Below are 19,277 nucleotides of genomic sequence, written 5' to 3' on the forward strand. Positions count from 1 at the left end.
TAATACATCTTCAGCAACTCCAGCCACTGTGATAATGCTTTTATCTGCTAATACAAAACGAGCTGCCGACCTTTTTAAGGGAGGAAGCCTCAAAATATCATATATAGACAAAGGCATTATACTTACACATGCTCCTAAATCACACATGCAATCAGAAAATACTACACCACCTATAGTACAATTAACCATACAAGGACCTGGGTCACTACACTTCTCAGGTAAACCTCCCATTAAAGCAGATATGGAACTTCCTAAGGGAATAGTTTCTAATTCATTAATTTTGTCTTTATGTATACATAAATCTTTTAGAAACTTTGCATATTTAGGTACCTATTGAATAACATCAAAAAGGGGAACAGTTACCTCAACCTTTTTGAATATCTCTACCATTTTGGGATCAGGTTCCAACTGCTTCCTGGGCTTCCTTGCAAGTTGTGGAAATGGAATGGGAGTGGTATCTTCTGCAGTGTCTGTGCCTTTTGGTGCTTCCTCTTGTGGTTGCACTTCTTCTTCTTCAGCTATGTCCTGTATGTCCTCTTCTTCTTCAACATCTTCTATTTCCACTACCTCTTCAGCTCAGGCGTGCTCTGGTGGGTTTGACTCCTCCTGATTCCTCTCCTGTAGTGTGGTTCCGGACCTCAGGGTGATAGCATTGATACCACCTTTGGGATTGGGTAATGGTTGAGAGGGAATTCCACTGGAACTTGAAGGTTGGTTATTAGAGTTATTCATTGATCCTATCTGGGAGACAAGAGCCTGCAAAGTAGCAGTCGGACCATTCAAAGTGGCATTAATGTTATTTTCCATGGTCTGGTGTCTCTGCTCAATAGATTGTAGTAAGTCATCATTGGCAGATGAAGAAGGATAGGTAATTTGAGAGGTCTGCTGTTGGGTATTCTGTGGTCCTTGGGATTGCCTCAGGTGAGGTGCTCTGTAAGGCTGATTCTGACTCTGCTGCCTATTGTTGTTATTATTCCACCTCTGATATCCCTGATTATCTCTGCCTTCTCTGTTGTTATTGTCTCTCCAATTCTGGTTAGAATTGTCCTGCCATCCATGGTTGTAATTGCCACCTTGATTGTACCCTTGGTTGGGGCGGTCATAGAAGTTATGAGTGGCTGCCACGGTGTTGTCTTCCTGTTGGAGCTATGGATATTCATCAGTATAATGATTGTAATCAGCATAGATTTTGCAAACTCTCTGTGGGACTAACTGTTAGTTTTGCTGTGCTGGAGAAGGTTGAGCTTGCTGAACGTGTTGTTGATTCAATTGCATTTGCTTCAGCAAGTTGGTCATTTCACAGATACTCTGAGTTAGAGCAGTAGTCTCTCTGCTAGAGGATACTTCTGCAATGGCTTTTGAACGGCCTTGTTTCTGCCTGTGATTCCTGGTAGATTCAGCTAAGTCACTAATCAATTGTCACGCCTCATCAGTGGTCTTGTACTTTTTCATAGACCCATTGCTAGCACTTTCCAATGTGGTCTTATCTTGGGGCCTCATGCCCTGTGTGACATAACCGAGTAACACTATCTTGTCAATCATATGGTGGGGGCATGCTTCCAGAAGATTATTGAAGCGCTTCCAGTATTCATAAAGCGTCTCGGATTCATCCTGAACAATCATGGAAATATCTTTCCTCAGTTTATCAGTAACTTCAGCTAGAAAGAATTTTTCCAAAAATTCTCTTCTGAGTGTATCCCAGTTGGATACAGTTATTGCTGGTTGAGTGTAGTACCACTCTCTTGCCTTTCCCTCAAGAGAAAACGGGAAAGCTTTTAGCAAAATTGAAGTTTCATCTGCACCATCACGCCTGACAGTAGAACAGGTTGCCTGAAAATCTCTCAGGTGCTTGATAGGCTCTTGAGCAGGTAAGCCATGAAACTTGGGCATCAAATTGACCAGTGCGGTCTTTATTTCAAAATCTGTAGCCACCGCTGGATGATGCGCTTGGAACGGTTGCATTGAAAAATTAGGGGCTCCAGCCTCCTGGATAGTAACTCTTCTGGCGGCCGCCATGTTACCTGTACGTAAATCAACCGAATCAGTAGAACGGGAGCTAGTTTCTTCCTTAAATGGCGTTTCAAATCCGCCCTCAGAGAGGGCTAACCGATGCCGAGCATGCCTTATTTGTGAAATAGTTCTTTCAATCTCAGGATCGAATAATGGAAAGCTTGGATCAGGAAGTGAACGCGTCATCTAACGAAAGAAACAAGCAGCTCATAGTAGCAAAATAAAATAAAATGCAAATAAATAAATTCCAATTAATAACTTTAGCACTCTATTGCAACTCCCCGGCAACGGTGCCAAAAATTGATGCTGGTGGAAATTGGTGAGTTAAGAATGATTATAAATTATGCGTTGCCAGTATAGTTCTCAACCAACCAGAAATCCGCTTATCAATTTAAAAAGGGGTGTCACAGAAATTAAAATTAAAATACTGGGAGTATGAATCCCAGGTCATCTCCCAACGAGTTGCAGGAAAGTGTGCTATTTTATAATTAGAAGGTTTTCAAAAAGGTTTGAGTTGAATGACAGAAAATTAAATTAGAGAATGTATACAAATATAAATAAAAGCCTTGACTGGGAGTTGATTAGATGGAAGCCCTATTCTTGTTGCAGTACTCTCAAGATTAATTGACAATTGAGATTTATTGTGTTTAGTTGTCCCTTACTAAGTAAGGGAAAGTCAAACAAGTTGGAATGCTGTTCTATCCACAGGTTCCAATCCACTCTTGGGAAGATTGGTGTTAGTGACTAGAGAGCAATCCAACAATAAACCTAATCACAATCATTCTCTTGAGCATTCCAACTCAAGGATTCCTTACATCGACTCTCCATCAAGTTAGGGGACTACTCGCTCATTGTAAATGTAAAATTCATAACGTAAGAAAGGGAATTAAAGAAAGACATGATAAATAATGCTCAAAAGATTAATTTAAAATAAAAGTGATTCTTGTATTAATAAATGCTAAAATAATCCAATAGTAAAATTAAGTAAATTAAGGAACATGGAAGAGTAAAAGACAAGTGAAGAGAACGAACTAGAATGTCGAAGTCTTGATGAGGTAATAACTCTTCTCAATATCCCAATGCAAAGATAACGAAAAATAACTAATCCTAAAAACTATGAATGTGTAGAGAGAAAACCTAGAGGAGGAGTAGAACTAGATCTAAAAATTAAAAACTATGTGGAATGAATATTTTCTCTGGTTTCTGCATGTTCTCTGGCTCTAGTCTGCTTTTCTGGGCCAAAAACTGGGTCAAAATGGGGCCCAAAATCGCCCCCAGCGATTCTGCAGATTATGCAGATCGCGCATGTCATGCGATCGCGTCGCTCATGCGGACGCGTCATTTGGCGTTCTGCTTTGTCACGCGGTCGCGTCATCCATGCGGCTGCGTCGCTCGTGCTATTCCATGCCGCGCGGTCACGTCGTCCATGCGGCCGCGTTACTGCGATTTGCTCTTCTCCACGCGGTCACGTCATCCTTGCGGCCGCGTCGCTTCTCGCTGGTCATCTCCTCAATTTCTTGTGTTCCTTCCATTTTTGCAAGCTTCCTTCCCAATCTCCAACTCATTCATGCCCTATAAAGCCTGAAATACTTAACACACAGATCACGGCATCGAATGGAATAAAGGGGAAATAAATTACATAATTAAAAGTCTCTAGGAAGCAAGTTTTCAATCATGCAATAACTTTAGGAAGGAAATATAAATGCATGCTTATTTAATGAATAAGTGGGCAAAGATCATGATAAAACCACACAATTAAACACAATATAAACCATAAAATAGTGGTTTATCAAGCCTCAGCACTGGTTCGAGAGGACGACAAAGGGCAACAACCTGTATACTTCATTAGTAAAGCGCTGTAGGGATCCGAGCTGAACTACCAAAAAATAGAAAAGTTCGCCTATACTCTCATACTGACATCTCGATGACTTCGTCCGTACTTCCAGGCTCACACCATTAAGGTTCGGACCGACCAGCCCATAAAATGGATACTGCAGAAAACAGATCTAGCAGGCAGAATTTTACAATGGGCTGTCGAGTTATCCGAGTTCGACCTCCAATATGAAGCTCGGACAGCCATCAAATCACAATACTTGGCCGACTTCATTGCAGAATTCACAGATACCCTAGAAACCCCCATAGAATGGAATCTCTACGTGGACGGGTCTTCAAATAAGACTGAAAGCGGCGCAGGTGTGATAATAGAAAGCAACCAAGGAACCCAAGTTGAGCTTTCCCTCAAATTTGGGTTCCCGGCCTCAAACAACCAGGCGGAATATGAAGCGTTACTAGCTGGTTTGAAGCTGGCTAAGGAGGTTGGAGCTCAAAAACTCAACATCTTCAGCGATTCACAAGTAGTCACCTCATAAATAACAGGGAGCTACCAAGCCAAAGATCCCACCATGAAAAAGTATTTGGATAAAACCAAGGAACAGCTCGGACAACTCGGGGAATATAAGATCTGCCACATACCCCGCGAACAAAATGCCCGAGCTGATGCACTCTCGAAACTAGCCAGCACCAAACCAGGAGGCAATAATAGAAGCCTCATCTAGGAAATGCTGCAGAACCCGTCAATCTCGGAAGAGGAAAAAGTCCTAGCCATAACAAGTCGGGATCAAGGATGGATGACCCCCATAATTAATTACCTCAAAACAGAAACACTCCCCACAAATGAGGAGGCAAAGAGGTTAAAAAGGGAGGCTCAGTACTACACTATCATAAACAACACCCTATATAAAAGAGGGATTTCAATACCACTATTAAAATGTGTGCCGACCTCCAACACAAGGGAAGTTTTAGAGGAAGTACACAGTGGCATTTTTGGTAATCATCTCGGAGCACAAGCTCTCACCAAAAAAGTAGTCCGGGCAGGATTTTATTGGCCAACTCTACAAAATGAAGCTACAGAGTTTGTAAGGACATGCCCACCATGCCAGAAACATGCCAACTTTCACATTGCCCCACCAGAAGAGCTCATCAGCGTAACCTCGCCTTGGCCATTTGCAAAATGGGGACTCGATCTTCTCGGACCCTTTTTCCAGGGATCGGGACAAGTTAAATTCCTCATAGTCGGGGTAGACTACTTCACAAAGTGGATCGAGGCAGAGCCCCTAGCCAACGCCACTGCTCAAAGGAGCCAGAAATTCCTATATAGGAATATTGTCACAAGGTTTGGGGTTCCATACTCCATCACTACAGACAATGGCACCCAATTCACAGACGTGGGCTTCAGAAAGTTAGTAGCCGATTTAAACATAAAACACCAGTTCACCTCCGTTGAACATCCCCAAGCCAATGGACAAGCCGAAGCGGCCAACAAAGTCATATTGGGCATATCGAACAACGCCATATTCCACCACAAACGAATTACCATTTCGACTAGCATAGGGAGTGGAGGCAATGATCCCAGTAGAGGTCGAGGAAAGGTCACCTAGAGTGGTTCATTACAATGAGGAAGCCAACTCCCAACTTCAAAGGGAAGAGCTCGACCTACTTCCTGAAACCCAAGAAAAAGCTCGGATCAGGGAAGAAGCACTAAAACGTCAAATGGCTTCCAGATATAATCAAAAGGTAGTGCCGAGAGGTTTCGCTGAGAATGATCTCATCCTAATCCGAAATGATATTGGAACAACTCGACCCGGAGAAGGAAAGCTGGCAGCAAACTGGAAAGGACCCTACCGAGTCATAGAAGTACTTGGGAAGGGCTACTACAGACTGTCCGAACTCGAGGGACGAGAGCTTCCCAGATCATGGCACGCCTGCAACCTAAGAAGGTACTATAGCTAGAAAAAGTAAAAGATCTCATCATAGGATGCACTCTTTTTCCTGAAAAGGTTTTTTAATGAGGCACCAAGTTGAGATTAAGAAATTATCCGACTTAAAGGGATAAAAAACTCCCACATGTATATATTTGCATTTTCTTTTAAATAAAGCATATTTTAGATATTCTACAAATTCTCAAGACGCATTAATCTGAAGCATTCATCGTCCGATTATAAAGCAACAGATCGGCAGAAAAGTGAAAAACAGATTCACTGCACGATCACCATAAAGACCAATAGAGATGAAAACGCGATTCATCTAAAGGTCGACCAAACAAAGATAGAAACCACCTTCTACAAATCGGCAAAGATGAACATAGAATAATGCAAGAATTATCGAAAGTGATCCGGAAAAAAAACCTGACGAGGTCTTATGGATTGCTAAATAATAACTTAAAGACTGACCGATGTTAAAAAGTCGGACCAAGTCAACCCAAGTTATCAGCAAATCCCTGAAAAGAGGTCTGGCCAACCCTATAAAAAAGGAATTGCTATAACTTAGAAGATATCGACATGACGAAGTTGGTCTCCTACAAAAACAAGTTATAAAAGTAATCCCTGAAAGAGACCTGACAAAGGTCCAAGAAAGAGGATTACAAAAATAACTTAGAAGAGATCGACATGACGAAGTCGGTCTCCTACAACGGACAAGTTATAAAAGTAATCCCTAAAAGAGACCTGACAAAGGTCCAAGAAAGAGGATTACAAAAATAACTTAGAAGAGATCGACATAAAGAAGTTGGTCTCCTACAACGGACAAGTTATAAAAGTAATCCCTGAAAGAGACCTGACAAAGGTCCAAGAAAGAGGATTACAAAAATAACTTAGAAGAGATCGACATAAAGAAGTCGGTCTCCTACAAACGAACAAGTTATAAAAGTAATCTCTGAAAGAGACCTGACAAAGGTCCAAGAAAGAGGATTACAAAAATAACTTAGAAAAGATCGACATAAAGAAGTCGGTCTCCTACAAACGAACAAGTTATAAAAGTAATCTCTGAAAGAGACCTGACAAAGATCCAAGAAAGAGGATTACAAAATAACTTATAAGAAATCGACATAAAGAAGTCGGTCTCCTGCAACAAACAAGTTATAAAAGTAGTCCCTAAAAGAGACCTAACAAAGGTCCATAAAAGAGGACTACAAAAATAACTGGAAAGAGGACCAACGTAAAGAAATCGGTTATGGATGGCCAGAAATAAATACAAGAGCCAGAAAACTGAAATACAAGTTGGATCCACACATCCACAACCTCAAAGGATCCAAGCTACAAGCAATAGGTACAAAGCAATCCAAAGAGGTCGAGCAGCAAGGCTTCAGCATTCTCAAAACCCAGAAAGGTGCCAAGACAAGTGCAAACAAGCATGATATGAAATACAATATTATAAACAAGCTTCAGGATCAGGCCCAAAGCTTGAAAGCTACTTGTTGTTTTTTCAAAACGAAAAGTTGCTAAACAAGCAACCAGAAGGAGTATCAACAGTCAGCAAAATATTCAAATTACAAAATAAAGAGTTTAAAAGCCCACAAGTCGGGCCATCTACACAAACATCCAAGAAAGATCAGCTAAGATCGGGAGCCTTCTCGGCAGCATCAGTACGGGGAGAAGGAGGGCGAATCTGAATAGGCACCGCATCCACGGTACCATCATTCCGGTTCAAGATCTGACAGTCCGGATCAGAAACAGAATGACCGACCTCACCTGGAGGAACAACAGAAGTTGACACTTTGACAGAAGGCACAGGGGGAGTCTCGATATCGTCATCATCCTGGTCATCAGGGACAATCTTACCATCCCTCACAACATTATCCAGGCTAAAAAGAGTAAGGTCGGCCTCAGGAGCAATAATTCGAACCTGCTCCTTCAGGTTCTCGTAAGCAGCATTCACATTGCCAACAAGATGACCCTGAAGCTCAGAATAATCGGCTCGGGCGTTCTCCAACTCCCCCTTCAAACGCATTTCCTCCCGATAGAACGTAACGTAGCTGTCTTTATGCCTCAATGCCGTGTCCTCGGCTAACCGCACAGAAGCCGCCAGAGCAAGGGAACTCGCCTTCTCATTCTCCAGATCCTTCTCCAGTTTGGCCACCTTCACCTCAAGCTCCTCTTTCAAGCCCTTCATCCGATCAAATTCCTGTTTTGAGCCGTTCGGTACAAGGCAGCTCCCATATGTGCCATTTTTACACTACTCCAAGTTATAAAGTCCAAATGACGAAGGAGTGATACATCATCCATAGGGAGGACACCGTATGGACCGATCTGCTGATCTACAAACTCGACCACGTCAAAATCAGGGGCATCAAGGTTGAAAGGCTCAATTGTTTTTTGTTTCTTGTTGGGAAGAGCACCAGAAGTAGCAGCGGAAGATTGTGGAGGCTCGGCCAGGAGAACCCTAGGAGTGGGAATTACCCTCCTCGGGCCAAGAGAACTCGGCACGGGCGGCTTCACCGGAACTTGAGAAGATCCCTCTCCCGCCACCTTGGCCGAGATATTTTGAGTAGCTGCAGCCTTCTTTGCTTTCTTGTAGGCCTTCATAGAATCGTTGTTTTTCGACATCTCTGAAAATACAGAATCGACCACAGCAATGGGTTACAATCACAAAAAGAAGAAGCAAAACTAAAAAGCAAGTATAAAAACAAGTCAGACAGTACCCAAAGCAGTTCGAATCAAAGATGGATCACTCAAAAATCTTTTCGTATCAAGATGGGGTGGTTCCCCCCATAAATCTTCAAGAACAATTACAAAAGCCTGCTCAACCTCGTCAAGCATCTCCTCTCAACAGCACAGACTCGGAAGAAATAATTCTTAAAATCTTTAAAAGACTCATCATACATGGCAAAAACTTTATGCCCCTGGGCCGACCTGAAAGAAACCCAGGAAGCTTTCTTTTTGGAAGACCCTCCGGGCTTGGCAGAAACAAAAAGATAGAGGAAAAGAGTCTGAGAAGCTGTTATGCCTAACTCTTGGCAAAGCAGCTGAAAAATCTTGATAAAACCCCAGGAATTCGGATGAAGCTGGGATGGGGCAATATTACACGACCACAACAAGTCGGTCTCGAAAACAGTAAAAGGAAAGGTAATGTCCAACTGGCTGAAGAAATATTCATAGGCGTAGAAAAAGGGACGCTCCCCCTCGACAGAAGTAGGAAAGCAAACCCTCTCGTCAGAGTCGAGCGCCACAAGCTCATAATCTCTCTCCCGGGCACCACCACCACAAATCCTATGACGTTTCCTCAGCTCTACACAAAACTTAGCATCCACAACAGAGACACACATTAAGACAAGGGAGTCCAGCCAATCGGACATCCCCTCGAGAACTTTAGAAGACATCTCTACAATGTTATGGCGAGAAGACATAAGGCCAACTAATCCTACAATAAGAAAAGAAGATTGGATTACTAAAAAACATCTCGGACGAGGGGCAAAACAACTCGACTAATATGATACAGAAGAACAAACAAAAAAGGGAAACCCCAAGACTCAAACCAAAGCCCTGGGGCATCCTTTGGAACCAGTAACAAAGCAAGGATTCAGGAAAAATCTACAGCTTACGTCCCGGCATCTCTCAAATACAAAAAGTCAACAAAGCCACTATCTTTTTACAGTCTATCAGCAAAAAGCATCGACAACATCAAACACGCCAAGCGAAAATCGTCAAAGGCACAACCTTTTATCAGAATCAAACAAAATCATCATCAAAGGCACAAAAAGAAACGGTGATAACATGCAAAAGCCTTAAGAACATCAAGCAACAGGAAAGACAAAAAGGTTCATGCAAAAGGGCGAAGAAACTCCCAGAACACACATTACAACAGCAATCAGGCACAACAAAAGCAGAAAGATTCAAACTTTCTCCAAACAAAATCAAAACTTTCTCAAAACCAGATAGGAAAATGACGTGAGAAAGGAAGAAAAACCAACCTGAACAAAGAAAGAAGCTTCAAAGGAGATTGAAGATGGAAAGATGGAATCACCCAGAGAATCGCCAAATGATGCTGAGGCAAAATGCAGGAGAAAACAGAAAGTGAGAGAGTGAAGGGAGAAGTTATGAAGAAAGACGAAGAAGAGAAACCATTTTTTGATCTTGAATTTCAAAAATAAAAGCCAAAGAAACGGGCAAACAAAACCAATTAATGAAGGTATTTAAAGCTTCGCATATTCCCAAAGCCAAAGCACTGATATAAAAACGCGCGCTCTTAGAGGAAAGCGTTCCACATTCAAAAAGGTTCTACAAAGAAAGGAATCGACAAAATGCTCGAGTTCAACTTCACTAGAGAAAGATCGAAGTCAAGGACTCGACCTCAAAGCAGAAGACCGAGCTCGAGCAGGGGCACTGTTCACACCCTGGTTCGAGCTATCCGATCCGGGATGATCAGCAATAAAGCGACCGACCTCTTCAGGTCAGGCTATCCGACCTCTTCTCAAAAGAAGTCGGTCAAATCGACAGAAAAGCCCAGTAAAGGGCCCAAATAGAGGAACACGACCCAAATCCAAAGGCAGTCCAAGCCTATAGAGATAAGGGCGGTTCCCTTGAAGATAAGCTGACCACAACTCAAAGATAAAGATAAGATAAGATAACTAACTTATCTTATCTAGAAAGGTCACTCTACAACCACTATAAATACACTGGAGCACCCAGGTATAACTCATACTCTGATTCTACAATAAACATGCTTAATACTCGTGCTAACTTAAGCATCGGAGTCTCTTGCAGGTACCCCCCACCCTCCGGTGACCAAGGATCAAAAGTGCAGCCAGTTCAACAAGTCGGACACAACAGCTCCGGCCGCCACCAGCCAGCCGGACATGTCATCTCCGACCAGTACGGAAGATCTCATCCGAGATCGACCTACAGTTTCAGGTAACCCTCGGAACAGATCTATACTTGCAACGAAATTATTTTAGTGAAAATTTCTAGACCGACATTTATCCTTCATCAAGTTTTTGGCACCGTTGCCGGGGAATTGCAATGTGTGCTTGTTATTGGTTATTGTTCATATGTGAATATTGTGAATAGTTTGCTTTTTATTTGTTTGCTAGTTTTGGTTTAGGAGTTTATTTTCTTTGTCTCTTGTTAGCTTTTATTTTTGTTTTCCCTTTTCTACTATGAATTCTCACCCTTTTGGCTATGAGTTCGGTTCTAACTATGTTATAGGAGATGGGAATTACAATAAGAGCATACATCAAGGATGGAACAATCAAAGGTGAGAGGAGCCTCAAGCATATAATCAATCTTCATGGCAACAACCTCTACCAATGTATTATGAGCATGAACCACCCCTTGATGCATACCAAGACAATAGTTATGGTGGATCTCCTTGTGATTATCAACAACCACTACCATATACCTATGAACTTCCTCCTCAATATAGCCCTCAACCACCATACTCACAAGCACCATACCACCAAACACCTTCATATGATCCTCATCCATACCCATCATACCAATAACCTTATGAGCCATACTTAGAGCCACCATAATTCTAACACTAATACTCTCAAGAACCACCACCTCTATACCATTACCAAGATGAACCACCTCCCATATATGAGAATTTTCAACCACACAATGAATTCTCCCTTCCACTACAATGCTCCATAGAATAATATCCATATCTATCAATCCAAGACCAATATGATCCTACCTATATTAGCCAAGTAGAACAAGAGCCAAGGGATCGTCTCATGAAAGTGATGGATCGGCTTAGAGCAATATTGGTTCAAAAGAAGCAAGAGAAAGCCCAAAAGTGGCATGAAACTATCATGGATAACCTTGCCAAAATTAAAGCCAACTTGGACTCATGAGACTCATGCAACAAACAAAGCATTTCCACGGATGAATGTGGAGCATCAACCGAAGAGCGGAGCATGAAGAAGATCTTAGAATCTCAACTTGAGAACAAGAAGATGTAGTGTGTTTTGCAACAAGTAGAAGGGATGGAGATTGTTAAAGAAGAAGAAGTGGTTGAAGACCTATGCGAAGTTGAACAAGAGGTGGATTCCAATCTTGACAACACTTCCACACTGGTGCACGAAATCATGATCGTTCATTCCTTGGTAACGGCGCTAAAAACTTTATGCGCACGTTCATAATTTTAGTTCTTTGTCACAACTTCGCACAACTAACCAGCAAGTGCACTGGGTCGCCAAAGTAATAAACCTTACGTGAGTAAGGGTCGATCCCACGGAGATTGTCGGCGTGAAGTAAGCTATGGTCACCTTGTAAATCTCAGTCAGGCGGATTTAAATGGTTATGGTGAATTGATAATTAAAATATAATTAAAATATAAAATAGAACAGAGATACTTATACAATTCATTGGTGAGAGTTTCAGATAAGCGTATAGAGATGCTTTTGTTCCTTCTGAACCTCTGCTTTCCTGCTGTCTTCATTCAATCATTCCTACTCCTTTCCATGGCAAGCTGTATGTTGGGCATCACCGTTGTCAATGGCTACTTCCCGTCCTCTCAGTGAAAATGGTCCAAATGCACTGTCACCGCACGGCTAATCATCTGTCGGTTCTCACTCATGTTGGAATAGGATCCATTGATCATTTTGCGTCTGTCACTACGCCCAGCACTCGTGACTTTGAAGCTCGTCATAGTCATCCCTTCCCAGATCCTACTCAGAATACCACAGACAAGGTTTAGACTTTCCGGATCTCAAGAATGGCCGCCAATAATTCTAGCTTATACCACGAAGACTCTAATCTGAACCAGGAGTCCAAGAGATAAATGCTCCATCTAAGGTAGAACGGAAGTGGTTGTCAGGCACGCGTTAATAGGTTGAGAATAGTGATGAGTGTCACGGATCATCACATTCATCATGTTGAAGTACAAGCAAATATCTTAGAATAGGAATAAGCTTGAATTGAATAGGAAAACGATAGTACTTTACATTAATTCATGAGGAACAGCAGAGCTCCACACCTTAATCTATGGGGTGCAGAAACTCCACCGTTGAAAATACATAAGTGAAAATAGTGTTCATTGGCTTCGGCCCCAGAAAGGGAACCAGAATAACCAAGACCTCTAATACAATAGTAAAAAGTCCTATTTATACTAAAGTAATTACTAGGGTTTACAAAGATAAGTAAATGATGCAGAAATCCACTTCTGGGCCCATTTGGTGTGTGCTTGGGCTGAGCATTGAGCTTTCATGTGTAGAGACTCTTTTTGGAGTTAAACGCCAGGTTGTAGCCTGTTTCTGGCGTTTAACTCTGATTTGCAGCCTGTTTCTGGCGTTTAACTCCAGAATAGCGCAGGAAGTTGGCGTTTGAACGCCAGTTTACATCATCAAAACTCGGACAAAGTATGGACTATTATATATTACTGGAAAGTCCTGGATGTCTACTTTCCAACTCAATTAAGAGCGTGCCATTTGGACTCTCGTAGCTCCAGAAAATCTACTTTGAGTGCAGGGAGGTCAGAATCCAACAGCATTTACAGTCCTTCTTCAGCCTCTGAATCTGATTTTTGCTCAAATCCCTCAATTTCAGCTAGAAAATACCTGAAATCACAGAAAAACACAAAAACTCATAGTAAAGTCCAGAAATATGATTTTTATTTAAAAACTAATAAAAATATATTAAAAACTAACTAAATCATACTAAAAACTATGTAAAAACAATGCCAAAAAGCATATAAATTATCCGCTCATCACAACACCAAACTTAAATTGTTGCTTGTCCCCAAGCAACTGAAAATCAAATAGGATAAAAAGAAGAGAATATACTATAAATTCCAAAATATCAATGAAACTTAGCTCCAACTAGATGAGCCGGAGTAGTAGTTTTTTGCCTCTTGAATATTTTTGGCGTCTCACTTTATCCATTGAAGTTTAGAATGATTGGCATCTATAGGAAGTTAGAATTCAGATAGTGTTATTGATTCTCTTAGTTCAGTATGTTGATTCTTAAACACAGCTACTTTATGAGTCTTGGTCGTGGCCCTAAGCACTTTGTTTTCCAGTATTACCACCGGATACATAAATGCCACATACACAACTGGGTGAACCTTTTCAGATTGTGACTCAGCTTTGCTAAAGTCCCCAATTAGAGGTGTCCAGGGTTCTTAAGCACACTCTTTTTTTGCTTTGGACCTCGACTTTAACCGCTCAGTCTCAAGCTTTTGGCTTGACACCTTCACGCCACAAGCACATGGTTAGGGACAGCTTGGTTTAGTCGCTTAGGCCAGGATTTTATTCCTTTAGGCCCTCCTATCCATTGATGCTCAAAGCCTTGGATCCTTTTTATTACCCTTGCCTTTTGGTTTAAAGGGTTACTGGCTTTTTGCTCTTGCTTTTTGGTTTAAGAGCTTTTGGCTTTTTCTGCTTGCTTTTTCTTTTTCTTTCTTCTTTTTTTTTTCGCCATTTTTTTTCGCAAGCTTTTGTATTCACTGCTTTTTCTTGCTTCAAGAATCATTTTTATGATTTTTCAGATTATCAAATAACATTTCTCCTTTTTCATCATTCTTCAAGAGCCAACAATTTTAACATTCATCAACAAAAAATTCAAAAGACATATGCACTGTTCAAGAATTCATTCATAAAACAAAAAGTATTGTCACCACATCAAAATAATTAAACTAATTTCACGGATGAATTCGAAATCATGTACTTCTTGTTCTTTTGTTTTTAGAACAGTTTTCATTTAAGAGAGGTGATGGACTCATAGGACATTCATAGCTTTAAGACATAGACACTTAAACACTAATGATCATGTAATAAAGACACAAACATAAACATAAACATAAAGCATAGTAAACGAAAAATAGAAAAATAAGAACAAGGAGATTAAGGAACAGGTCCACCTTAGTGAGGGTGGCGTCTTCTTCCTCTTGAAGAACCAATGGTGTTCTTGAGCTCCTCTATGTCTCTTCCTTGTCTTTGTTGCTCCTCCCTCATAGCTCTTTGATATTCTCTAATCTCATGGAGGATGATGAAGTGCTCTTGGTGCTCCATCCTTAGTTGTCCCATGTTGGAACTTAATTCTCCTAGGGAGGTGTTGATTTGCTCCCAATAGTTTTGTGGAGGAAAGCGCATCCCCTGAGGCATCTCAGGGATTTCATGGTGAGGAATTTCCTCATGCTCTTGTTGAGGTCCATGATCTCTTGTTTGCTCCATCCTTTTCTTAGTGATGGGCTTGTCCTCATCAATGAGGATATCTCCCTCTATGTCAATTCCAGCCAAATTGTAGAGGTGGCAAATGAGGTGAGGAAAGGCTAACCTTGCCAAAGTGGAGGACTTGTTAGTCACCTTGTAGAGTTCTTGAGGTATAATCTCATGAACTTCCACTTCCTCCCCAATCATGATACTATGGATCATGATGGCCCGGTCTACAGTAACTTCAGACCGATTGCTAGTAGGAATAATTGAGCATTGGATAAACTCCAACCATCCTCTAGCTACAGGCTTAAGGTCCGGTCTTCTCAATTGAACCGGCTTGCCTCTTGAATCAACTTTTCATTGAGCTCCTTCCACACATATGTCCATGAGGACTTGGTCCAACCTTTGATCAAAGTTGACCCTTCTAGTGTAGGGGCGTGCGTTTTCTTGCATCATTGGCAAGTTGAACACCAACCTTACATTTTCCGGACTGAAATCTAAGTATTTTCCCCGAACCATGGTAAGCCAATTCTTTAGATTCGGGTTCACACTTTGATCATGGTTCCTAGTGATCCATGTGTTTGCATAGAATTCTTGAACCATTAAGATCCTGACTTGTTGAATATGATTAGCGAGAACTTCCCATCCTCTTCTTCTAATCTCTTGTCGGATCTTCGGATATTCGCTCTTTTTGAGCTTAAAAGGGACCTCAGGGATCACCTTTTTCTTGGCCATAACTTCATAGAAGTGGTCTTGATGGACCTTAGAGATGAATCTCTCCATCTTCTATGACTCATAAGTGGAAGCAATTGCCTTCCCTTTCCTCTTTCTTGAGGTTTCTCTGGCCTTAGATGCCATTAATGGTTATGAAAAAACAAAAAGCAATGCTTTTACCACACCAAACTTAAAAGGTTTGCTCGTCCCCGAGCAAAAGAAGAAAGAAAGTAGTAGAAAAAGAAGAAAATGGAGGTGATGGAGGGAGAAAGTGTATTCGGCCAAGGGGGAGAAGTGATGGTTGTAATGTGTGAAAATGGAGTAGTGTTGAGGGGTTTATATAGGGGTGGGGTGGAGGGTAGGTTTCGGCCATTAGGGTTGGGTTTGGGAGGGAAAAGAATTTGAATTTTGGAGGTAGGTGGGGTTTATGGGGAAGAGTGGATGGATGTGAGTGGTTAAGGGCATTTGGGGGAGAGGTATGGAGGTGATTGGTGAAGGATATTTGGGGAAGAGTGTTATGAAAAGGTGTGAAGAGAAGAGAAGAAGAGGTGGGGTAGGTGGGGATACTGTGGGGTCTACAGATCCAGAGGGGTCAAGGATGTATCATCCCTGCTCCTATTAGGTGTGTAAACGCCCTTGCAGTGTAATCCTAGCGTTTAACGCCAGACTGCTGCCTGTTTTTGGCGTTAAACGGCCAAATGTAGCCTGTTTCTGGCGTTTAACGCCAGGTTGATGCTTGTTTCTAGCATTAAACGCCAGCTTGGTGCTTGGTTCTAGCGTTAAACGCCAGACAGATGCTTGTTTCTGGCGTTTAAATGCCAGAATGCTCTTCCTCCAGGGTGTGCTTTTTTTTTTATGCTGTTTTTCATTCTGTTTTCAATTTTTCAGTAGTTTTTATGACTCCACATGATCATCAACCTAAAAAAATAAAATAACAATAGAAAATAAATAAATATAATTAAATAACATTGGGTTGCCTCCCAGCAAGCGCTTCTTTAAAGTCACTAGCTTGACAGTAAGCTCTCATGGAGCTTCACAGATGTTCAGAGCATTGTCGAGACCTCCCAACACCAAACTTAGAGTTTGAATATGGGGGTTCAACACCAAACTTAGAGTTTGGTTATGGCCTCCCAACACCAAACTTAGAGTTTGACTGTGGGGGCTTTGGTTGACTCTGCAGTGAAAGAAGCTTTTCATGCTTTCTCTCCATGGTTACCGAAGGAGATCCTTGAGTTTTAAACACCAGGTTGTCCTCATTCAGTTGAAGGACCAACTCTCCTCTGTCTACATCAATCACAGCTTTTGCTGTGGCTAGGAAGGGTCTTCCAAGGATGATGGATTCATCCTCATCCTTCCCAGTGTCTAGGATTATGAAATCAACAGGGATGTAAAGGTCTTCAACCTTTACTAACATGTCCTCTATGAGTCCATAAGCCTGTTTCATGGATTTGTCTGCCATCTCTAATGAGAATTTGGCAGCCTGTACCTCAAAGATTCTTAGTTTCTCCATTATTGAGAGTGGCATTAAGTTTATGCCTGACCCCAGGTCACACAGAGCCTTCTCAAAGGTCATGGTGCCTATGTTACAGGGAATTAGGAATTTACCAGGATCCTGTTTCTTTTGAGGTAGAGTTTGCTGAACCAAGGCATTTAGTTCCTTGATGAGCAATGGAGGTTCATCCTCCCAAGTCTCATTAACAAATAATTTGGCATTTAGCTTCATGATTGCTCCTAAATATTGAGCAACTTGCTCTTCAGCAATGTCTTCATCTTCTTCAGAAGATGAATAGTCATCAGAGCTCATGAAAGGTAAAAGGAGGTTCAATGGAATCTCTATGGTCTCTAGATGAGCCTCAGATTCCTTTGGTTCCTCAAAGGGAAACTCCTTATTAGTTAGTGAACGTCCCAGGAGGTCTTCCTCACTAGGATTCACGTCCTCCTCCTCCTCGTTGGGTTCGGCCACACCAAGTAAGGTAATGGCCTTGCACTCTCTTTTTGGATTCTCTTCTGTATTGCTTGGGAGAGTACTAGGAAGGGTTTCAGTGACTCTTTTACTCATCTGGCCCACTTGTGCCTCCAAATTTCTAATAGAGGACCTTATTTCATTCATGAAACTTAAACTGGCCTTAGATAGATCAGAGACTATATTTGCTAAGCTAGATGGATTCTGCTCAGAATTCTCTGTCTGTTGCTGAGTAGATGATGGAAAAGGCTTGCTATTGCTAAACCTGTTTCTTCCACCATTATTAAAGCCTTGTTGAGGCTTTTGTTGATCCTTCCATGAGAAATTTGGATGATTTCTCCATGAGGGATTATAGGTATTTTCATAGGATTCACCCATGTAATTCACCTCTGCTATTGCAGGGTTCTCAGGATCATAAGCTTCTTCTTCAGAAGATGCCTCTTTAGTATTGTTTGATGCAGCTTGCAATCCATTCAGACTCTAAGAAATCATATTGACTTGCTGAGTTGATATTTTGTTCTGAGCCAATATGGCATTCAGAGCATCAATTTCTAGAACTCTCTTCCTCTGAGGCGTCCCATTACTCACAGGATTCCTTTCAGAAGTGTACATGAACTGGTTATTTGCAACCATGTCAATGAGTTCCTGAGCTTCTGCAGGCATTTTCTTTAGGTGAATTGATCCACCTGCAGAATGGTCCAATGACATCTTAGCTAATTCAGACAGACCATCATAGAATATATCCAGGATGGTCCATTCTAAAAGCATGTCAGAGGGACACTTTTTGGTCAGTTGCTTGTATCTCTCCCAAGCTTCATAGAGGGATTCACCTTCTTTCTGTCTGAAGGTTTGAACATCCACTCTAAGCTTACTCAGCTTTTGAGGAGGAAAGAACTTGGCTAAGAAAGCCGTGACCAGCTTATCCCAAGAGTTCAGGCTATCTTTAGGTTGAGAGTCCAACCATATTCTAGCTCTGTCTCTTACAGCAAATGGGAAAAGCATAAGCATGTAGACCTCGGGATCAACCCCATTGGTCTTAACAGTATCACAGATCTGCAAGAATTTAGTTAAGAACTGAAAAGGATCTTCTGATGAAAGTCCATGAAACTTGCAATTCTGTTGCATCAGAGAAACTAATTGAGGTTTTAGCTCAAAATTATTTGCTTCAATGGCAGGGATTGAGATGATTTTTCCATGTAAGTTGGAATTTGGTGCAGTAAAGTCACCAAGCATCTTCCTTGCACCTCCACCATTATTATTGTTTTCGGCCATGTCTCCTTCTTTTTCGAAAAATTCTGTTAGATTTTCTCCAGAGAGTTGTGCTTTAGCTTCCCTTAGCTTCCTCTTCAGAGTCCTTTCAGGTTCAGGATCAGCTTCAACAAGAATGTTCTTATCCTTGTTCCTGCTCATGTGAAAAAGAAGAGAACAGAAAAGAAGAGGAATCCTCTATGTCACAGTATAGAGATTCCTTTATGTGAGTAGAAAAAGAAAAGAATAGAAGAAGAAAAATTCGAACACAGAGAAGAAGAGTGGGTTCGAATTTTTGAGTAGAAGAGAAGTGTTAGTAGATAAATAAATAATTAGAAGGAGATGAGAGAGGGAAGAATTCGAAAATTAAATAAAATAAAATTAAAATATTTTTGTTTTTAATTTAAAATTAAA

At 41.4% G+C, this 19,277-nt stretch overlaps 1 non-coding gene across 1 annotated transcript; it reads left to right on the forward strand.

Moving 5' to 3' along the window:
• The first annotated feature begins 18,377 nt into the window (after nt 1-18,377).
• On the forward strand, nt 18,378-18,485 carry LOC112725166 (small nucleolar RNA R71). The gene has a single exon (XR_003164290.1). It is a non-coding gene; the product is annotated as a small nucleolar RNA R71 (small nucleolar RNA).
• Nucleotides 18,486-19,277: the final 792 nt, after the last annotated feature.

The sequence above is a fragment of the Arachis hypogaea genome, chromosome 11, assembly GCF_003086295.3.
Source record: "Arachis hypogaea cultivar Tifrunner chromosome 11, arahy.Tifrunner.gnm2.J5K5, whole genome shotgun sequence".
Lineage (NCBI taxonomy): Eukaryota > Viridiplantae > Streptophyta > Magnoliopsida > Fabales > Fabaceae > Arachis > Arachis hypogaea.